The sequence below is a fragment of the Centroberyx gerrardi genome, chromosome 19 (genome assembly GCF_048128805.1).
Source record: "Centroberyx gerrardi isolate f3 chromosome 19, fCenGer3.hap1.cur.20231027, whole genome shotgun sequence".
NCBI classification, from domain to species: Eukaryota; Metazoa; Chordata; class Actinopteri; order Beryciformes; family Berycidae; genus Centroberyx; species Centroberyx gerrardi.
In genome coordinates this window covers 8,883,187-8,904,885 of record NC_136015.1, presented here as the reverse complement: position 1 = coordinate 8,904,885, position 21,699 = coordinate 8,883,187, and positions in this window count along the sequence as shown.

Here is a 21,699-nt window from a genome sequence, read left to right as displayed (position 1 = left end):
GATGTCAAGATGTCATGTTGCAGCACCATCTGGTGATGGGTAACATTGTCTGAATATGATGTTTCTGACATACAGTAATAAGTAAAGCCTTTTTAACTATATCAACATGAGAGATTTATGTTTACTACTGTCATCATCTCTAACCACCTGTCAGGAGAATTTTCTTTTCTTTTATTCTTTTCATGTGTACTGCCAATTGTCATTATGAGTCCCTGACACTCTTCATAACATTTAATTGTAATTGTAATCAAGCGTCGTTGTGTGTTTGGGGTGTGATGTTGTTGACAGTGTTCGGACATAACAGGTGCCTGAGTTCACGACTGCCAATCATAATTCGACAGACTAGGAGCTAATCATTTTCGCTACTAAGGCCCGACCGCTCTGATTTCATTATGTACAGCAAACAACCTGCCACACTTTATGAGCCATTGTGAATTCCGAGTGAACAGTCAATTAAGACTGATTGTAGGTTTGACATTTTCAGATATGAGCTTCGCAGAGTGTACATGTTCATGGCACAAAGTGGAGGGCTGCAGGGAAAGTCGGAGATGTTTGATTTCCTCAAAAGGACCCATGCACTTCGCTTCCCTGCAGCAACCGTAATGTAATTCTTAAAAAACAACTCATTTTGTTTTGGAAACCATTTCAGCATATGGCTCCTTTCTGTCTTTCTTCCTTCCCACGTTTGTTACTTCCTTTGTTTCTTTCTTCCTTTGTTCCTCTGTTCCCTTCTTTCTTTCTGTCCTTGTATCACCCTCAATTTCTACCATTCTCTGTATCTGCTGCACAAACAGAAACACACACACACACACACACACCCACACACACACTCAGGCACGCACGCACAGTGACACACCATACCACACCACACACTTGTGACTTTGCACAGAGCATTGTAATGGCTTTGATCAATAATTGATCAAGGGAATCTTCTAACTGTTCAAAGAGAGTAAGGGGGAGTATAAAGCCATTCTCTCAATATCCACTCAAAGAAAAGCCCCATCAAGCGGAGCTCCACAGCCACTTCTCACCCACCACAGAGTGTCCACACCACAGCGTCTCCCTCCCCATGGATGAACTGGTCCACCATGACATAACATCTCTGCATGTCTGACATTACCTCAAGCTGCAGGACCTGCCAAGTCATATACCTTTAACAACAGACAACAGGCCAAGACAGCATGTCACCTACTGAGATCTAAAATGTCATGGCCTCAGGGTTCAACTGCTTTCTGATGGGCAATTTTGCTCGAGAAACCTGTCCAGGTTCAATGCTTGCTTGGCTGTGCTATTGCCATTTGACAGCTTTATTTTCTGGCCCATGAAAAGGACATGTCAGGTTGTCTCGCGCAGTCATTGTTTCTCTGTTGCTTGTGCATGGATGCAGAAATGATGTGTAATGGACTGAAGGTAGATGACAAAACCCAAAACCCTCACCTTATTTTTTTCCATCTTCTTTATTCTTGCAATTGTCCGTCTTATCATCTGTCTAGCTCAACCTCTATTTCTCTGCTGAGAGTTTTTAACCATTACATCTTAGCTTTCTTCATCTTTAGCTCTTGGATGATTGTGCTCACAGATGCTACTGCAAGTCGCTGGTATAATTTCACCAGTGTTGGTAATGCGTTATAAAGCATTACTGTAATCACATTACTTTTTCCTGGAACGCAGTAAAGTAAGGCACTACTGTTCCGATTTCAGTACACACATTACAGTTACTGATCTACAGTTACTTGCGTTACATTCTTTAGTCTTTTTAACCTCTGTATTGGCATAATATCTATAGAAAGATTCCCCTCATCTTATTCTGCCTTCAAGCCATGTCGGAAATATTGGAATTACTGGTAGATTGCACATGAAGGAGCCAACAAATTGGTAACTCGGAAAGTCAGAATTTAATGCTGTATGCTTTATCTTTATTAAAAACCTTGTGACACAAAGATTTTGTGTCTGTCATTTAGACTGCTTCTGCTGGTAATGTGGGTTATGGTTGAAAACATTTATTGGCCCAATGAATGCAAGTAAGACTAGCACAATCATTTTAGGGTGTAAAAGTGTTGCAACGAGTGGTGTAACTAATCACTTTTCTCAGGGAGTAATACATAAAGTAATATATTACTTTTAAGAAAAGTAATGAGTAATGTGTAATTACTTTTTTCCGGGAACACCCCCAACACTGAATTTCATTTAAGGTTATGTCATTGGTAGGATTGCAGAGGTCCCTTTTAAATAACTGTTGGACTACAAAGTAAATACATTTGGGGGTACTGCATAAGTTAGGTTGTGTGTTATATTCATAGGGTGCTGTTAAATGTACTTGGCATGGTGGGTGTGCATATGTGCCTGCTGTCATGTGTTTGTTTGCTTACACTCCCCTGCAGAAAGGATTCCTCTGCATTCCTCTGCCCTCTCTCCACATGGCCTGCCCCAGGGACCCAAGAAGAAGAAGAAGAGGAAAAAAAAGAAAAGAGAAACACTGGAAAGTGGAATACCAAGCACCGTTGTCTAGGAGCTGTTTACTCTGTCTGCAGGCTACATGCTGTGTTTGAGCAAGTGTGTGTGTGTGTGTGTGTGTGTGTGTGTGTGTGTGTGTCTGTGCGCGGGTGTGTGTGTGTGTGTGTGTGTGTGTGTGTGTGTGCTTTTGTGTTTACTCCCCCTGCTTGTACCGGGACCAGGTGTGCTATCGCTGACTGAGCAAGAGACAATACTTGTCAGTGAGAGGGAGAGAGAGTACCAGCGAGAGAGAGAGAGAGAGAGAGACAGAGAGAGACAGAGAGAGAGAGGGAGAGGGAGAAAGAGAGAGGGGGCGAGAGTTGGCGGAGGAAAGTGAATGAAAAATTCATATGGCTGCAGGTCCCAAAAGCCCTTCTGTCTTTGCCAGGAGTCCTCGGCTTCAAACTGCTGGGCAGGGGCGGTGGGACTGTGCCAGAGAGATGGTAGGCGCTAGCACACACACACACACACACACACACGCACACACACACACACACATACACACAAACACAAGGAGCAAAGTGACCGAAAGGGCCAGGGGAGGTGTTATCTAGGAGTCAGGAGTGAGCCGATGGAGAGTCAACAACGCAGCAACAATATCCCTGAACAACAGACGGCAACAGGGTGTCTGGGACGGCATCCTAATAGTCTTCCTGGATGCTTTTCTTGCGGCCACCACTGCAGCCCGCTACCTCACTCACTCCTACAGCAAGTGGAGAAGTGTGATGAAATGAGAATGTGTTCAACTCCTAAAACAAATTGCGTGTGCTGAAATAAAGCTCATATGATCTACCATCTCCGTAATACCCACACCAAAACAGTGCAGAAATGCGATTTGATGCAAATTAGGCTAAATGAGAAGCTTGATGCTGAGAAAAATTCGGATGCCGGCATGCTAAATAAATCTGAAGATTAGGATCTTTGTAATTATAAAGACAACATCTAGATGCTTACCCGTGACACAGCCTTGAGCTGACAAAGAGAGAAAAAAGAAAATAGAGAGAGAGAGGGAAAAAAAAGGGAAAAAAGAGCGAGGGAGGAGAAGCCTCCTCTTCTGTACTCGCTACTGCAGCGTTGCCATAGCCACCGCTGCATCCTGAGGATGCCAGGGCAGAGAGAGTTAGAGGAGGAGAGCAGAGGAAAAGGAGGGGAGAGGGGGGGCGGGTGGGGCGAGGGGAGAACTTCTACAGCTCTACCTCCCTCACTGTGTGAAAGTGGGTCAGCAAACACACACACACACACACACACACACACACACACACACACACACACACATACACACACAGAGAGAGAGTTCCCGTCAGTTTCCAAACCACACAGCTCTAGTTGTCTGTGTACTGGGATCAAGCGCTTGGTGAGGTGGGTCTTGAGGAAGTCTGGCTTCTCTCCGAGGGCACATCAAACCGAGCGGAGAGGCAAGACAAACACGGTGTGTTTGATAAGGGTTGCCTAACGCCCCGGAGATGTGCATCAACAGTAAATCCAATCAGACTTGTCAACACACTGTGCATGAGCAGTCAGAATATTTGAAGAGCTTTTGTTTCAAAGCGCTATACCGCACATCCGTTTTGGAAGGAAATCAATACCTGGAGTTCCTCAATGTCTCAGAATTACAGGGGATCCGGTCTGTAAAATTGTTGTTGTTTTGTCAACCAAGGGCTTAGGATATTTTCTCTTTCAAAACACACATTTATTGATTTTTTGTGCTATTAACCATTTTGTTAGACTAGGTTTCACTTTTTTAAAATGGTAGGTGATTTTGTGATGGAACATTTAGTTCAGTGTAATCTGTATAATACAACTTTATGTATTATTGGGAAAGCAGTTCAGAGTAGTAGCATGATAGCAACTCAAAGAACCTACCATGGTAATTCTTGAAAAGGAAAAAAATATGTGTATCATAGTAGAAGTTAGAGTGCTGACTTTTTGGATATACAGTATATTATTCAGAATTATGTGAGGTTAAATTCATATTCTATCAGTGCTCCCATTCTGAAACACAGGGTGAATACAAACCCTGGGTCTGACCAAGAGCTTATACAGAATATGTAGCCATTATAAAAGTCTAACTTCTCACTACATGCTTGCTGAACTTCTGCTGCATCCAAAAATAAATTGTTTGGAAAAAATCCTGCTCTGCTCTCTATTCAGCTAGCAGAAGTTACAAAGAACGTTAAGAGACATTTTCTTTTACAATATACAGTGCTATTTTGGTTCTACTGTATAGTGTTCATGAAAGAATTGTCTGCAGTAATTATACAGGATAGACGCATGATAAATACATGATAAATGCATGAAGAGGGACTTATATAATCGCTACCACTGTATACATATGGAATACACCTACACATACGAACACTGCATAAGCTACTGCTTGGTATAGAATGTTCTTTATGCAAATAATATCAGCCTACATATTTTGATACTAGTGCAGGTGGAAACGTCATCATTTGCATTTGTGCTTCATCTGCACAAATACATATTCAATATGAGAGTTTTAGCCAATTATACATTTCAACTGCAAGGGTGTTTTAAAGGAGGTCCAGTGCATTTTCTGAAGGAGTTCGTTAAAGAAAAAAGCCATCTGATCTGTATGCAGCACGAACTTCGGGTCAGGCATCTAGCGCAGATTCTCCATCTGAGGTCTGCCAGAGTTCGTGGGCTATTTGTAAAGCTGTGTGCAGAGGGTTTTGACCCTTGCACACAGATTTGCCACCCCCCACCCACCTAACCCCCGCCTCTTTGACTGTTGGTTTGGCACTACTAGATGTAGGTCATGGAATCTTTCCATCACCAAGAGTGGGGACATCCATCTGTAAGGCCTATTGGTTTATCCTCACGGTCAGGATGGTCGTTTCTCTGTCAGAGTCAAATCAGACCCTGGAGAGCTGGTAGGGCTATTTACCAACGCTATAAGACATATGGCACATGAACACACGAGTACTCACATGCACACACACATGCGCACACACAAACACTAACACTCAGGCCATTTGTCATTTACCAACACATGACACAAACCCAAGAGTAATGGGAACAGACCCAAATGTCAAGGAGAATAACATGAGAAGCAGCGGAACTGTGTGCGTGCATGTGCGCTTGTGTGTGTGTGCATGTGTGTGTACATCCATGTGTGTGTTCCCCCATTCCCCACATCACATGATGAACATATGACAGGGGCAGGGAAGCGCTGAACAGGGGCCACAGTCTCCGGGGGGCAAGTGTGATGATCGAAGGGACCTTTGGGAGACGGGCCGAAGCTTTACCTAAACAGCCTTGCACTCATTCCCAGAGACATCTCCTTTACCACTCACTAACCCGGCCCCATAAATCCACTGGCCCGGTCCCCAGGGGGCCCATCCTGCTGACGGATGTCAAAGAGTAAAAGTTATCATAGACTATTAGTGTGGTGGGGCCGTTGAAAGATATGTGCGATAGGCGAGTGTAAAGGAGATAATGCACTGGCACTAAAATTCTGATTTGTATGTTGTATACACACAAAATTTGCTCCTATGGGTCGCTTACTCCTCTTCCTCTTGCTCCATCCTCAATGCTCTCTCTCTCTCGCTTTTTTCTTATTCTCTTTACTCTGTCAGCCTGCGGCTTCATAACACTCTTTTGCCCTCACTCTGTTCTATACCCCCTTCACCCTCAATGTCCCTTCTCCTTCTCTCCCTGCATACCAACCCTGACCCTCTCTGGACTGTGGTGCCCATGGTTGGGGCCTAAAGCCTGAAGCGTAGCCGGCAGGCGCCAGGACAGCAGCTGTGGATGACACATGTTCACCAAAAACCTCCTCTCCACGCTTCATTTCACCCTCCTCACCCTTCATTTCACTCCTCCTCTTGCACCTCACCCTCTTCTTCCTCCTCTGGCCCCCACTGCTCCGCTCTGAACAGGTGACCTCCCCAGAGGGCCAGTTTTTACACCCTTCACTTCCTCTCCATGCCTCTTTCTCCTCCATCTCTTTGCTACCATCCCCCGCTCCAACCCCCCCCGTGAGTTACAAAGGTACAAACGGAGACATCTGTCCCAAGAGCCAGGAGCACAAACCGGTGAGGAAGCTGGAGAGAAAGGTAGAAACTGAATGAAAGACAGCGAGAGGCAGCAAGAGAAAGTAGCTACAACTAAAGTAAAGCTACAGCTGCTGAACAAGACTCTGCACAGAACTCAACTTTTTCAATGTTACTCCTCAAACAAGGTTGACTGATGCTGGGCTCAGATTACACGTATTTTTCACAGATTTATCCCCAATTTGCCCGTCCTGACAATGGCAGGAGGAATCTGGATCTGGGCCTTGGTTGGTACCGATGTTTGCCACAGAATATCTGGTCATGTGAGCTGTTTACAAATAAAATCTTAACCCCCCCCCGAAGTGTTTACAGGCGTATCGGGCCACCTCGATAATTTCAAACCTGTTTGCGAGTTAAAATCTGGACCGTTATGTCACTACTCTCTGTACCTACCCACAATAGCCAATGAGAGACAAGTGTAGAAGGAGGCGGAAGGAGAGGACTATGACTAGCAGGTCCGCTGGACAGTAGAGATGGAGAAAAGGCTGAATGAAATGTGGCAAGAGCACCACTGCCTATATAACATGTCTTCAAAAACATGCCCGCAGAGACAAAGAGAAGAGTTGGGGAGAACTCACTTGTGTGTGTGTGTGTGTGTGTGTGTTAGTGTGTGTGTGTGTGTGTGACTTCTTGCGTATAGTAGCTCCCTCAGGCAAGATAATCTTAATAATATCTTGTAGTGCGTGATGCACCGTTATTTTTCTAAACTTGTAGTGTGAGCTTGTTTCCGATTAGAGAGAAGAAAAGATGCAACCTGATTTCAAAATCGGTTAGGATTTTAAAACCCCTGTAATCTGAGCCCAGCATGAATTGCACAGCATGCTGCCAGGTATGAAACAATGTCGCTATTAAGATAAGTGCCTCTGGATTTGTATTCATATACTGTTCTGAACAGTAGGTGTTAAATAAAGTATTTGTTCTGAAACAATCCACTCTTCTACAAATCCACAAACTCTTTAACAGAAGGTAAGAGGTAGGAATGATAGTTTTGGTGTGTAGTTTGGAGTGAGTAGTAGGTAGTAGGTGAGTAGGCAACATAAAAAGAAATGTGTGAAGTATTACTACTCCATAGTACACATTGATGATTGATGGCTGATGCCTTACAACATAATGCTTTACCTGCACAAGAGTGGGAGGAAAGTTGGCTCTCATGCAATCTCAAAAAGCTTCATCACCCTAAAGTATGCAGGAATGAAATCCATCAGATCTAAATCTAGTGTCGATATCTCTCAACACTGGGCGCTTACTCCAGCAGTTTGTTCCATTACCATTCCAGTGGGTTTATCTAGAATATGCCTTTTCCAGCTCATTATGCCCACTTTAGGCTCCCATAAGGTCATTAATCCCAATCACTGTGTTCATTTTCAGACATGCCAAACCATTATTCCACACTTGGCATATCTCTTTACCCTTCTGTAACTCACACACACACACACACACACACACACACGCATGCACGCACGCACACACACACACACACGCATGCACGCACGCACGCACGCACACACACATGCACACACACACACACACACACAAACACACACACCAAATCTCCCTCTACTTAGTCATTCTGCTTGTGTCACACTGTGTGTGATTCCATAAAACATAAAATACTCTGAGGGGATCATAAGATGATAATGATCAGAGAAAATCTTGCCAAATATGGGCTTATGGACTTGAAATTTATCTACGGTGACACATTTCAGCACTCTTCAATACTATTTGTTAGATTTGTGAAGCAGCTTGCTTGTGTATAAATGATTTGCCCTCATCCAGAATATTTGTCATGCTGCAAAGCTTTCCAGCAAGCTTTCGATGCCTGATAAAGATTACTGCTGTTTTGAGAATGTAGTAAAAACTCTGCTAAGATACCCCTTGGCACTGGAGATCCAATCACACAGAAAGGAAACAGAGGCCCACAAAAAAACAAAACAATGCAAATGGAAGCGAGCTTTTCTGTATCATTTGTTAAGCGCTCAATTGTCCGGTCACCAATCTTGAAATAATGGGATGTCACCCTGAGAGAGAAAGCTGTAGATGCCACAATGCGAGCTGCTGTGTTTTGAAGACTATAGCGAGTTCATTAGCATGCCTCAACACCAGCAGAGAGCATATTCTGGGTCATACGGCATGTATGTGTGCGAGTCTGAGTTATGAGTCGGTGTGTGCATACGATTATCCGTGTGATTCTCTGTGTTTGCAAAGGGAGAGCTAAGATCAATGCCAAGGTGCTGAGCAGTGTTGGGGAAACAGTTGCCGGGGTGCGGAGATGGTAATGAGCAGAGCAATGGGAAGGGGAGCAGAACACATAATCAGAGAGAGAAGATAAAGAGGGAGGATGATCAATGAGTGTGATTTAATTTGGCACTATATTAGATGTGCCACCTTTCTGCACTTGGGGATTCATCTCTCTTCTTCACGGGGCGTTTCAGGCGTTATGTGTGGATGTTAGGTGCAGTACAAAGCGCAGCAAAAGATGTAAAGTGCTAGAGAGCGATGGAGCCTTTCACATACTTTGTTTTGGGGCCCTATATGGTAGCATGCAAGCCTGTACCAACCCCCGTCTCATTCTCTATCTGTCTCTCTCTTTCCCTCTCTCTCTCTCACACACACACACACACACTGACATTCATACCCACCCTTGGCAACTTAGTATTCACTCAGTCACACACACGACCACATGCCAATGTCTATGAGGGAATAGCCCTGCAGTGGAACCGCAGCCGTGGATGGAGAGGAGAGCCATAATAGAAAAACTCATTTGAAGGGAACTCAGGAGCCTAGGACCACATTAAGCTCAGCCGCCGGCCTGAATTAAAAATCATGTCTAACTGCTAACAGAGAGAGTGTGTGTGTGTGTGTGTGTGTGAGAGAGAGAGAGGGGGGATGAGAGGGAGACAGAGAAAGAGAGTCACAGACAGAGTTAGTGGCAAAGATAGAAACTGAGACAGAGACAGATGGGAGGTTGAGACGAGGCCAAAATTGATCGAGAAAATAAAAACTGTATAAATATGATATGAAAAGATGAGTGGAAATAGAATAAACAAAGGGCTGAGTGTGCAAAAGAATAATGCATTTAACACAGTCCCCTGCCTCCCAAGACTATGAGATTTTCTGGGTCTATTTCCATTCTTAACTCAATGGCTTTCACAATTCACAACTTCAACAGACAAACTGTTTTCCTGCAGTTTACCCCGCAGATTTAACAAACAAGTATGACACTTTTTGACCAAGAACTCTCAGGAAAAGTAAATGCATTGAGTATTCAGTATTGAATGTGAACATACTTGATAGCAATGCGTATTAGCGTTTACTTTTACCTGGCCGACAACAAAATTTTGGGGTAACTTTGATTGTATGAATTGCAGTGACACCACACAGCAGTCAATACCTGGGCGATGACATTTTTTATGCGTGGCAGTATCTCACAGATCATGATCCCGTTTTTGCCAGACAATCCCCCGTGTGAACGTCTGCCTCTTCCAAAGCCCTCAGTCAGAGGAACACTACCTCTAATACCATGGAGGGCACTAACCTCCTTTTCCCCTTCTGCTCACTCTCCCCGCCTTGAATTTCCTACAGGCACCGGCGAGAGTTTAGCCCATTTACTTTCATTTTGTCGAGGTCAGACGGGAGGAACACCTGTGGGATTCACCTTCGAAAAGAAAGGGAAAAAAAGAAATCTCCTCTCACTTTCTCTTTCTTTACTTCCTTTTTCCCCTTCCCACCTCTTTTAGCCAAGGTCAAGGGGACTTCTAGGTAGGCCTACTCCCCCTCCCTGGTTAGTGCTGTCAGGTGCGGCTGTGGTAGGGCTGGACAATAATTCAATATTAATGTTTATCGTCTTTCAGTGGAATCATATCGTGATGATATGAAGATATTTTAATATCGTAACACACATTTCTGCTGTCTAAATTGATGATGACAAGCAAATTTTACTTACAGTTTTTTACGATCGCTAGCAAGCGTTTTTCAATACTTATAATACTTTTTCTAAACTCTTCACACACCAACTCACCTACAACACACAGTTGGCAAAACAGTTAATTTTATGGTCAAAATCACATATTGTAAACTAAACACCAACACAAATTTTCTAAATGCAAGAATACTTTGTCAAAATACACTAACTCTACCAAAACACTGCAAACATGTCTCAAAATCAAATAATTCTTTCAAAACTCTAGCACATGTTTTCTTCCAACAGGAACATTTAGTCAATCATAGCACAATGACATACAAAATACTAACAGTGGATGGTATTACAGACAATGCATTACTTTACATATGTCAGTTCTACCCTTATACAATAGACAGTATATTGATAGTCAATTGTTTTTCGCACTGCAGTTTCTTTTGAAGTCACTCTACATTTTTCTTTTGTTGAGTGTAGTAAATGTACGCATTTTTATCTTCTTTTTTGCAAACATTCTATATCAAAAGTGAATGACTCATCTTTATTTTATAGAATGTACAGTATATGAAAAAGGAATAAGTGACAGAATTGCTGCAGTAAAGGCTTTACAGTATTTGCAATAGGAAATTACTGCAAGAGATCAACAAAAATCTGCAATATAGCTGCTGGTTACAGTTGTGTAAAAATAAAATATACAAAAAGAGAAAGGCACAGAAGAAAAAAAAATAAAAATACACAGTCCTTTTCTAATCTACCCGGTCTTCTGCATTTGGCCACATGTTCTCGTCCACATCACTCCTTATATTTTCTCTGGCTATGCACCATGGGAAGTATCTTTTGGCGTGCCTTATCCACCCCTGGCAGTGTTCAGCTGTGATTGGTCTATTTGCATAACTTCAATCAGCTGTTTCTTACGTAATAGCAATAAAAAAATATAGGACATATATTTGTGTTTCAATATACAATGTGAACTGCTGTTCACTTCAACTGTAGCCTATAAGTTAGGTTTAGAACATGAGGTTATCTGTTCTGACATACAGTGTGAAAGCATTTGTAAATTTGGCAGTAAAAATCCATAGTTTTGGTCTTGGTTGAGCTTGTGTGTAAAAGAAATTCAAGAGTTTTTAAAATGTGTTCACTGAATGCATTTTGTGTCAAAGGAACAAGAAATGTATTAATGGTATGGCCCGCAACAGACCGATGTTGTGCTAACTGTGTTAAGAGTTATGAAAATGTGACTACAGAACTGATAAAAGGTTGCTAGCAATCGAAAAAAACTGTAAAAACTCTGATAAAATGAGGTATGGTAGGAATATTATGTTTTGTTTGACATCACACCTAACATCACCATTCAGTTCAATGAGATGAACATTAATTTGATTATTTAACGTGATTTTGCATACATGAACCATATCGTGATATATATTGATATCGAGAAAAATCCTTATGATTATCATGATATTGATTTCAACCATATCGTCCAGCCCTAGGCTGTGGCCTTGTGCCTTAAGCCACATTGTCACGCAGGGATTGAAAATATGGGCATCCTGGGAAGGTCCATCAAGGTCCATCACTGCATTTATGCTGCTTCACATCTCTTCATTTCCTACTGTTTCTAAAATGTCAAAGCAGGGGGTCCGTGAATAAAACATCATCTGTCTCTCTCTGGAAGGATTTACCTTAAAATGAACTCTATAAATCCTCAATGACACCTCAGCTTGGAGAATGACTGACCCTTCCAGTGACTTAAATATCTATTAAATCACAGGGACGCTCTCAGTGGAGTGCAACAATGCATAGATTTTCAACCATATAGAAATTCATTTTCTGTGCTAGTAGCCTGTGCTACGTTATACTTCAATACCTTGATTTTCACCAATCAATTAGTCAGAGCTCAGCAGTGTAACATGTGTTTTTTGTCTATCCCCTCTCAATACTTAATGCTGAAACTACAATTAGATCCTACAAGGTCTAACCCACATGACTTGAAATAAGCTCAAACAATCAATTCCAGTACTGAGTTCCTATTGAGTTTTAATCAAGATTTCTACTTTGTTCTGTCTTCTCTCATGCTTGCCTGGCCCGCAGATTTCACAGGTCAAGGAACCATTCAGAAAGCTTTAATTAGCTTTCTCAAGCTAATGAGTTCTCAGGCGTCATACAAATTGTTCTGTCAAACCCTGACTTTGAGCCAAGTTCTTGCCAGCTTGAATTGTTTGGGTGGGAGCTCAACAGAATAAAAGAGTTTTAATCATGTTCAAATTCATTACCCTCGAAATGAGTGATGTTTCACTCCCCTCAGCCATTTTGCTCCGTATTTGTAGTTAAAGTTGCCCCTGTGTAGGTGACAGCACTGCAGATCTGTTTAGTGTGGCTTCCATCATCCTCACATTGAAACCCAGATAGATCCATCCCTAGCACATTTTGCAGGGAAATGGTAATAACAAGACGAGGCTGATGGACTGAGAGCGGGAAAAGAAAGCTACGCAGAAGAAAGGTAATTTGAGACTTGGAGTAAATTTGAGCGCCAAATGCCTTCATGGAGACAAGCAGGGCAGTGAGGAAACTCAGACAAAAATATGAGCTTTGGTTTAAAGATGAAATATGGCAGTCTGCCCCCATTCCCTTTCCCCAGATCTAATTCAGCTCTGCCTAAATGGGGATGGGTATTGCCTGAACCGATAACTCGCCGGACCTGAAGTGTCTTTTTAGAACCAGTTTCTGGGGAATTGAATTTCAATCGTCTGAGCAGTATATGAGGAGATTTATATGGCTTTGCCTGGGAACAGGGTATAACAAGGCGGCGGCGGCGGTTGCTTTACACTTTTGTCACATACACAAAGAAGGCATTAGGGTTTTGACCCACTTTAAGCACAGCCAGAATAATGCTGCCAGTCTGGTTCTTAACCCTTAGCCATAATGGTCGTCGCAATCATCCTTGTGAGTAGAATTCTGCCCCAAGATAATCATTACAATGCATCTCATGATTGTTAGGTTTATGCGTGTCCTTGATTCCTCTTAAAAATGAAGCTCCAACCAGACACAATTCTCCATGACTGATGTGGCCAAGCCTCTGCATTAGCTCAATTTTGCCAATCCATCTTTCTGCATGCACATTCCCTCTTACAGCCCAGTGCAACAATTGAGTGGCACCATTTGATACCCTGTCCAGCTTCTGTCATTACCGAGCCTATACGTTTTGGGGTAGACGGGTCCCGGGGGACCTTTTAAAAGAGTCATACTGTATGCTGAAAGGGCCAGCCTCTACTTATCTCTCTCTCTGTCTCTCTCTCCCTCTTTCTCCATCTCTCTTTCTCTCTCTCGCTAGCGTCTGATGTGAGACTGATAGAGCTTGGGAGTGCAGCCGCTCGCTGTCAGGCCCCAGCTAATGGAATCAACATGGTTGACGGATAAACCCACCGAAAATAAGTTGTCAGAGAGCTGCAGGCCCTTCATCAACCTCCCTGCCATGTTTGGCACCGCCTTGACCCCTCCCAAAGCTGGATCAGGAGGGTGTTTTATCTTCAGCACGCCGAAATTACGTTTCAAGTTTTTATTTATTAATGTATACCTTTTTTTCTCGCCTCTTGCTGTGACATAAAGAATTGGGTTGTGCTGGTTCTTTGCGGTCGGCATCTCGAAAAGATGGCTGTGCCTTTGATTGAATCCTGCGATTTCTGCTGCACAGACGTGGGCTGAGGCATACAGAGCACAAAACATTCATTAGCCTAAACAGCATTATAAATACTATATAAATAAGGCAATACTCTCCAAGCTAGTTTCTAAATCCTCACTATATAGTCAAGGTCACAGTCCAGAGGAAGAGAGGTGGATGCAAGAATAGTAAACGAAGAAGTTCAAACTGATAATACACATAAGGACAAATTCATATGGGATGCCAGAGCAAAGATGTAATGTAAGGTAAGGCAGGTAAGGCAGAGTTGAACTTTGAAGAAGAGAAATGAAATGAAAAAACACAAGACCAAACTCCCAGAGTTTCAGCGAAGACCTTATGTTTGTCTTAGTTAACTGTGTCTCAGAGTATGGGATGTGTATCTTTCACAGAGCAGAGCGACATTCCCCAGAGCGGCTCTCGACAGGAAAGAGGAAGGGAAAGGGAGGAGAGAGAAGAGAGAAAACCGCTCCTCAACTGGAGAAACACGATGACTCGCTGTGCCCTCTTTCCCCAGAACATCCAGAAAGCTCCACACGAGTCTTCAAAGATCCCATGCTCTGCGCCGGATCTCTGCCAATACTCAGATTGACTTAATCAATATGTGTGCAAAAGAAATCTCTCACCAGGACTGCGCTCACGGTGGACACAATACATCTCCCACAGCTTTCCCCAAGAGATTAAACTGAACACTAGATCCTGTGTGCCTACAGTATTTGCTTCATGTAAGTATGCCTGCGAGAAAATCCTTCTGGGTATACTGTTAAAAATCTGACAGAAGCTCCTGCGTATACTCGTTCTCCATATAGGGCATCTACAGTACAGTATGTTAGAGTTTTTCTGATATGACGCAACTCTCACTCAGTTGCCAAAATGCACGATAGCAGCTGTGAAAGCGAGCTCCGTGCCAGCCTGCTCCTCTTCTCTCAGAATCGATGAATCTCTGCCTGTCCGTCAAACTGAAGGATCTAGACTCATTTGTTCTCTGCTTTGCAAAAAGTCTCTCAGTTTTCCAAAGATTCACTCTATTAACAACAAAAACGCGATGTACAGAAGTAGAAGAAGTAGGTCAAGGATTCCAGACATGCACTGCATCCCTGAGCCTCCTGTCAGTACCTCAGACCGCCACCAGGAGCCACTGTAGATCCATCTGTGCTGTAGACGGAGACAGAGGGATGGAGAAAAATCGCGAGGGGAGGGCATGGAGGGAGGTAAAGGGAGCTCAATGTATTAGATCAGCCACCCCACTGGTTTTGTATACCAACAGCTGTGCTCTATAACCCACTTGACAAGATTAAAAGTCCAAACATATAAACAAATAGACAATCTGCATCTTGGCTTGCAGGGCCTCAGTCGTGGAGCCCATCTCCCTCCCCTCTTCCTTTTTTTTTTCTTTCTTTCTTTTTTTTTTTCTTTTTCCTGCAGCTCGTGAACTGCAGATGAGAAGGGGAGGAGTGTCGGAGCATAATTTGGGGCTGCTTATAAGATCACAAAATGTGACCCAGTTCGATGACTGCGCTGACAAAAAGACACAGGATTTTAATAATATTTAGGGAGACGCGTTTTCATAAATCTTAAATAACGTTCCATGAGCCGCAGATAGTGCCAGTCTCTATCCTCTCCCCGGCTTGTGAGTGCGGGTACATGGTTGTACTCTGTGTACCATTGTTTGCAGAGGGTTGCGGCAAGAAAGAGAGAGAGAAAACGAGAAAGAGAGAGAGAGAGAAATGACTGATGACAGATCCACAATGCTCAGCAGTACATCTCTCATTGCACAGCCTCAGTCCTCCTCCAAGCGAGGGCGTCCATCCATCCGTCCTCTTGCGCGCCGGTTCCTTGTGTGTTTGTTAAGTTTGTTTGTTCTGACATGTTAACGGGACAGCTGATGGACTGGCAGTCTGATCCAGCTGGAGGGGCAGGGGCTGCTGGGTTTATTTTATTCTGACAGCAAGGGGGGAAGGTCAGCACACTCATAGCTCACCTGTCCTCTCCTCTCCTCTCTCTCTCTTTTGCTCTCTGTCCTTTCTCCTCTCTCTCTCTATCCTTTCTGCCTTTGTCTGTTTTGCTTCCGTCTCCCACGGCGTGTTGTCTGGCACATCCGTCTCGCCTCGTTTCGTCTCTCATGTTTAGCGTTCGTGTGAAATCTTTCCCCCGATGATTGACCGATGGCTGTGAGGGAAACCGGGACAACGAATTAGATGAACTTTGATGCAATACCGAAAGTGATCCCCCGCAACAAAAGTAAGAAAAGCTCAAATAACACCTACTGCACGGAAGAAAAATCCAAAAGGCAACAAAAGCATTATGAAACTCTCAGGTCTAATCTGCAGAAGAGTTTCCACAGCCTGCAGACAGCCAAGAGGAAAAATGTTGTGAAAGTAAGTACACGAAAAGAAAATACAAAATAAACATAGACAGGCACACACACACACACACACACACACACACACAGACTCACATGTACACACACACACACACATTCTGAAGTGTGATTTAAAGCCCTGCAAAGTTGATTTTTGAGCAGAAGCCTGTCAAAGTATTCTCCTACACAAAATACACACCTGGATATTTAACTCCATGAGGCACTTCAATCATTCTGAAGCTTCAGACACCACACCTAGAGCCAACAAACAAAATCATTTTTAAAGAGATTTTTCCAGACTCTTTTCACCCTGTTAAGTCTGCACAGCTGCCTGGAAATGGGTTAGTATTAATGGCTGACCAGGCTGACCGGTGTGCAACATGCCACAACAAGCCCAGACCACATTAAGCTGCCGAGACAGGGGGTGATGGAGGAGGTGGATAACTCACTGTGAGCAGGGGAGAGCCACAGCATAGCCACACAACACTAATGGTGCTGAGGATTGCAGCAACACTCCACAAGTCCCCTTTTCTGAAGCGCTCAGGTCCTGAGAGCGAGTAGCAACGAGGCATGTTGACCCACAACACGGAGAGGTCAGAGGTCGGGGGCATGTCTGTGTGTTTGTGTTTGTTGCAAAGAAAATGTCCATCTTAACAAGTCATTTAGTCTGGCACTGAGTCTTAAAATCTATCTGTCAGCACCGTAGCCAGCAGTAGGTCGATTGGGTCGTTCGACCTGACCCAAACGACAAAATGTCCAACTGCAGCCAATTAAAGCCCTCAGTGACTGCAGACAACCACTACAGCACTTGACTGTGCATTTTAAAGCAATAATAGGCATTTGATGGTTTAATGTTTAAGGTTTAATGTTACTGAAATATTCATCATGCATCCCTTGCTGATTTCCACTTTACACTGATTTAAAAATAGCAAAAAAAAAATCTCAGTATGTCCTGTGGCAAAGCCAGCTCAGCTCCCACTATTTCACCATGTTCCGTTTCTATGGCGATGGGTGACTAACATACTGCTAACTAAATTACAGGCTTGTAGTCAAACTACTGATTGATTTTCAGTATTCTCTATTACACTGCCAAACTGCAGTGTCAGAACAGAGTGTCTTGACCCATGATGCAGAGACGTGGGATGCATATACTTGTGTTTGTGGGTGATCTATTTACTGCGGTTACACTTGTCACTTCAATGTGTCTTTTATCATCCGATCAGGCCAGGATGATTAAGTGACAGATCTGGATGCAAAAAAAAAACAAATTTTTCCCACATTGCTTTCGGCTCTTCAGGCCCACATTATGATCACAATCCAGACACAATGATCGTATAAGCAATGGAGAGAGGGAACAAAAAAGGGAGAGAAAACAATAGATGAATAATAATAATAATAATAATAATAATGTTTAATTATATAGAACTTAAAAAAAAAGTGACAGTGCTTCACAACCAAAAAATAAAAGTGAAACAATAAGAAACATCATAAAACAGAAAGAACAATAAGGTATAAAATGGGTAAGATAAAAGGGATAAAATGAGTAAAAGCCAAAGATCACAGAAAGGCCTTATGATAAAAGTAAGTTTTAAGAAGTGATTTAAGATTCCTCAGGCAATTTGTTCCAAAACATAGGAGAAAAATACAGGTCATCCTCAGTCTTAAACCTGGACATAGGAACAGTCAAACAGGCCTTGTGTGAGGATCTCAGGCTGCACACAGGCTCATAAGGAATCAACAGTCTCAATCAGGAACAGACTCTAAAACAGACCGGGAAACAGTGGAGAGATGCTAAAATGGGGGAAATATGGTCCCGTCTCTTAGTTTTGGTTAAAAGCCTCGCTGCAGCACTTTTTGGTTAAGGCAGGGAAACAAAGCATTGCAGTAGTCAAGGCGAGATTAAATCAAAGCATGTATGATGCCATGCCGCCTATAAGTGACCTAGAGGGAGAATACATGGAGAATAATATTGGTCCAAGAATTGAGCCTTGTGGCACACCACATGTGATCAAGGACTGTAAGGAGTCATAGCCATCAATGGACACAAGGAATTTCCTATCAATCAAGTATAACAAGAACCAATCAAGGGCGTTCCCTGAAATACCGACCCACTGCCTCAATCTATCAGTGAGGATACCATGGTCTACATGCAGCACTGAGGTCAAGCAGCACTAACACAGAGCAACACTTCTAGGAGTTGACTTCATATAACCTAGATTGCAGAAATTAAGGGTAATTTTGAAATGGGCCTATATTTACTGAGAGAATAAAGATCAATACCATTTTTTTTTCCTTAAAGAAGCTGAACACAAGCTGTCTTTAAGTAATCAGGGACACAACCAGACAGAGAGCTGTTGAAAATAGAGTTTCATGATGCTTTTGTTGCCTTTAGGTGTTTTTTCCTTGCAGAAGGTGTTATTTGAGAAAATAGAGGCCTATAGAATCTAAAACTTCTAAAAAGAATACGATTGGTATCAAGGGGGCTGGAAGACAGTCTCTTGTGTGAAATAGTGTCCATTAGTTCCTCGAGAGAAATTGGCCTAAACTGAATGGGGGGCAGGAAATCTCAGACCTGATGTCTTCAATCTTATCTAAAAAGAAGGTTAAAAACGTTTCACAGTCAGTGAAACAGAGAAATTAGGAAGAGCAGGGTTCACAAGGCGATCGATGGCACTAAATAAAAACCTAGGATTGTGTTTATTGGTGGAGATTAGCTCAGATAAATATGTTGCTCTTGCATCTTTAATTTTTGGATTATAGGATAGTAATAACTCCGTCATGTGCTCAAAATGGACCAGCAGCTTAGTGCTTTTCATCTTCCATTCATCTCTTCTACAATCCCTTTTAGGCAGCGGATGCTTTTATTTATCCAAGGGCATATACTAACAGAGCGGGATCAAAGTTTTTAGTGGAGCAATAGCATCTAAGGCTGAAAAACAAAGATCATTGAGGCAGTGTAAAAAATCATTTATGTGGAATAGCTGAGCCAAAATATTACCAGAATTTGCAAACAGAGAAGATCATTTTTGAGCACTTTGGCCATTAAAGATGCAGGAGCGAAGAGTAAACTTGTGGTATTTCGTGATTTAAAGACAATACATCGGTGAGCAGAGACATAAAAGTCAGAAACCAGAGAACCATATATTCAATACAGCCATATGAGATGGATGCCAGCCATTTTCTAATGTTGTTTCTAACCAATATAATAACCTAGCAAAAAGGTTATATTAGGTGTTGGGTTGAATTGGGTTAGAATTAGTGGTAATTTGAGGTTAGGAAGAGGTTAGGCATGCAGTGCTGATGGTTAAGACTAGTGGTAAGCACCATGAATCTGCATGTATCTCAACTTCTAATCCTTCTCTTGGTCAATTTAGACTGTTTTGGCTACAGCCACTGATGATTGAGAGAACTGCCCTCCATTCTAGTCATCAAGAGATATACAGTTTGTGAAATTCCTCAATGTCCCAAGATGTTACGAGTCTATATAAATGCAAAGCACTGAAATGGTGCTGTGATATAGCCATCAACCAGACCATTAGCAACAGTCAATAAACCTCAAGTAGATGAAGATCTTCAGCTCTCAAATATTGGGAGGAAATAAAAAAAGAGAACAATCAAGGAAAAGCAAAGGGTTTCTCTGGAAAACACCAAAGAACCAATAAACAATTATTAGAAAGGGAGAGAGAGAGAGAGACAGAAAGTGTGAGAGAGAAAATAAAGCTTGTTGTTTTCTGACAATCCTTAATTATCTCTCTCAGTTTATTTACTCTCCATCCATCCCTTTAAAGCTGCAGGGCCTTTAACGCCCTTAATCAACCTCTCTCCCCAGCAGGGCCTGTAGCAGGCATCTCCGCTCGCCTACGTAATTGACTCTTCGTGTTTGAGAGGCAATAAAAGTTTATGACTATTAAACATAACATCAAGCGGGCTGTCTTTTTACCAAACTATTAGCGGGGGGAAGGCACATTGTGAACCGATAATTAATTGCTTACTCTGGGGATGCCTAATTACCAATTGTTGGTGTTATTAGCCGATTAGCGGGTGGATTTGACAGCCCCGAATGGCTGTCAGTTGACAGAAGAGAGGCTTTGCAGGGCAACAAGAGTGGATGGGGGGACCCATTGGTGCTTGGAGGTGTTGACATAATTGGTCTTTATTTTTGAAGGAGGTAGTTTGTTCAGTCTCATGGCGAAGCGAGGAGTGACAGCAGTCTTGCGTCTAGTAGGGTTGCACTGATAGTGGTGGATTGGAAAAAAAAGGCTAAAGGATAACAGACTGCTTGTTTAAGCTCCTCTGCTGTGATTTATGTGTTGAATTCATTTGTGAATTATGTGAAATGTAGAGTGTAGCAATTGACAATTAATCAAGTGTTTGCTCTGTTTCAGCCCTCCCTCGAATGGCATCGCGGTGACACAGACATTCTATATTCCACACAATCTCAACCAGTTGACACTGTAGGGTCAGTTCATATAGAAACCCACAATAGGCGCTTTCTTCCCCTCCCTATAATTGGGTGTATTTTTAGAGTTTGGTGTGAAATTGATATGGGAGACAGGGGCGCTGCTCAGTGATCCATCCTTTGGTGCCAACCTTGGTGGCCGCGGTGACAAATTTAGACATAGAGTGTTCTCTTCCACCAAATTAGATCAGGCCAATGGGCCATGAAAAACTTGTCTCCTTGTCCCTGGGAACAAGTGAAAGCCACACTGTTAAAGAAATTAGCCTCTGAAGTCAGAAACTCTATTAGCTGTTCTACATTCCAGCGCATTATTCCACGGATTATCAAATTGTAATGGCAAGGTTGTACAGCTACCCAAACATGCATAAATAATATTAATGCATTAATTTTTGGTATGCTGGTATTGTTTTAAATTCATTAGTTTGGCTTTCTAGTCATGAAATATAGATCAAAGACAATAGGTTGTTACAGAAGTTCGATTAAACGTTTCAATCACTTTCAATTGTTATAGAACCTATCTCATGCACAGGCCTGTAAAATGTTCACTGCATTAATTCTATGAAGAACAGTTTAATTGACCTGAAATGAATTGTGTTCCTTTTATTCCTCTTGTTGCTGTTGTTGTTTTCAGCCTTTTGATCTATTATTAATATCCATTTCCATAACAATATCTAACTTTGACTGCAAAAACAGCTATCAGATGCACACCACCGTGTATCACCT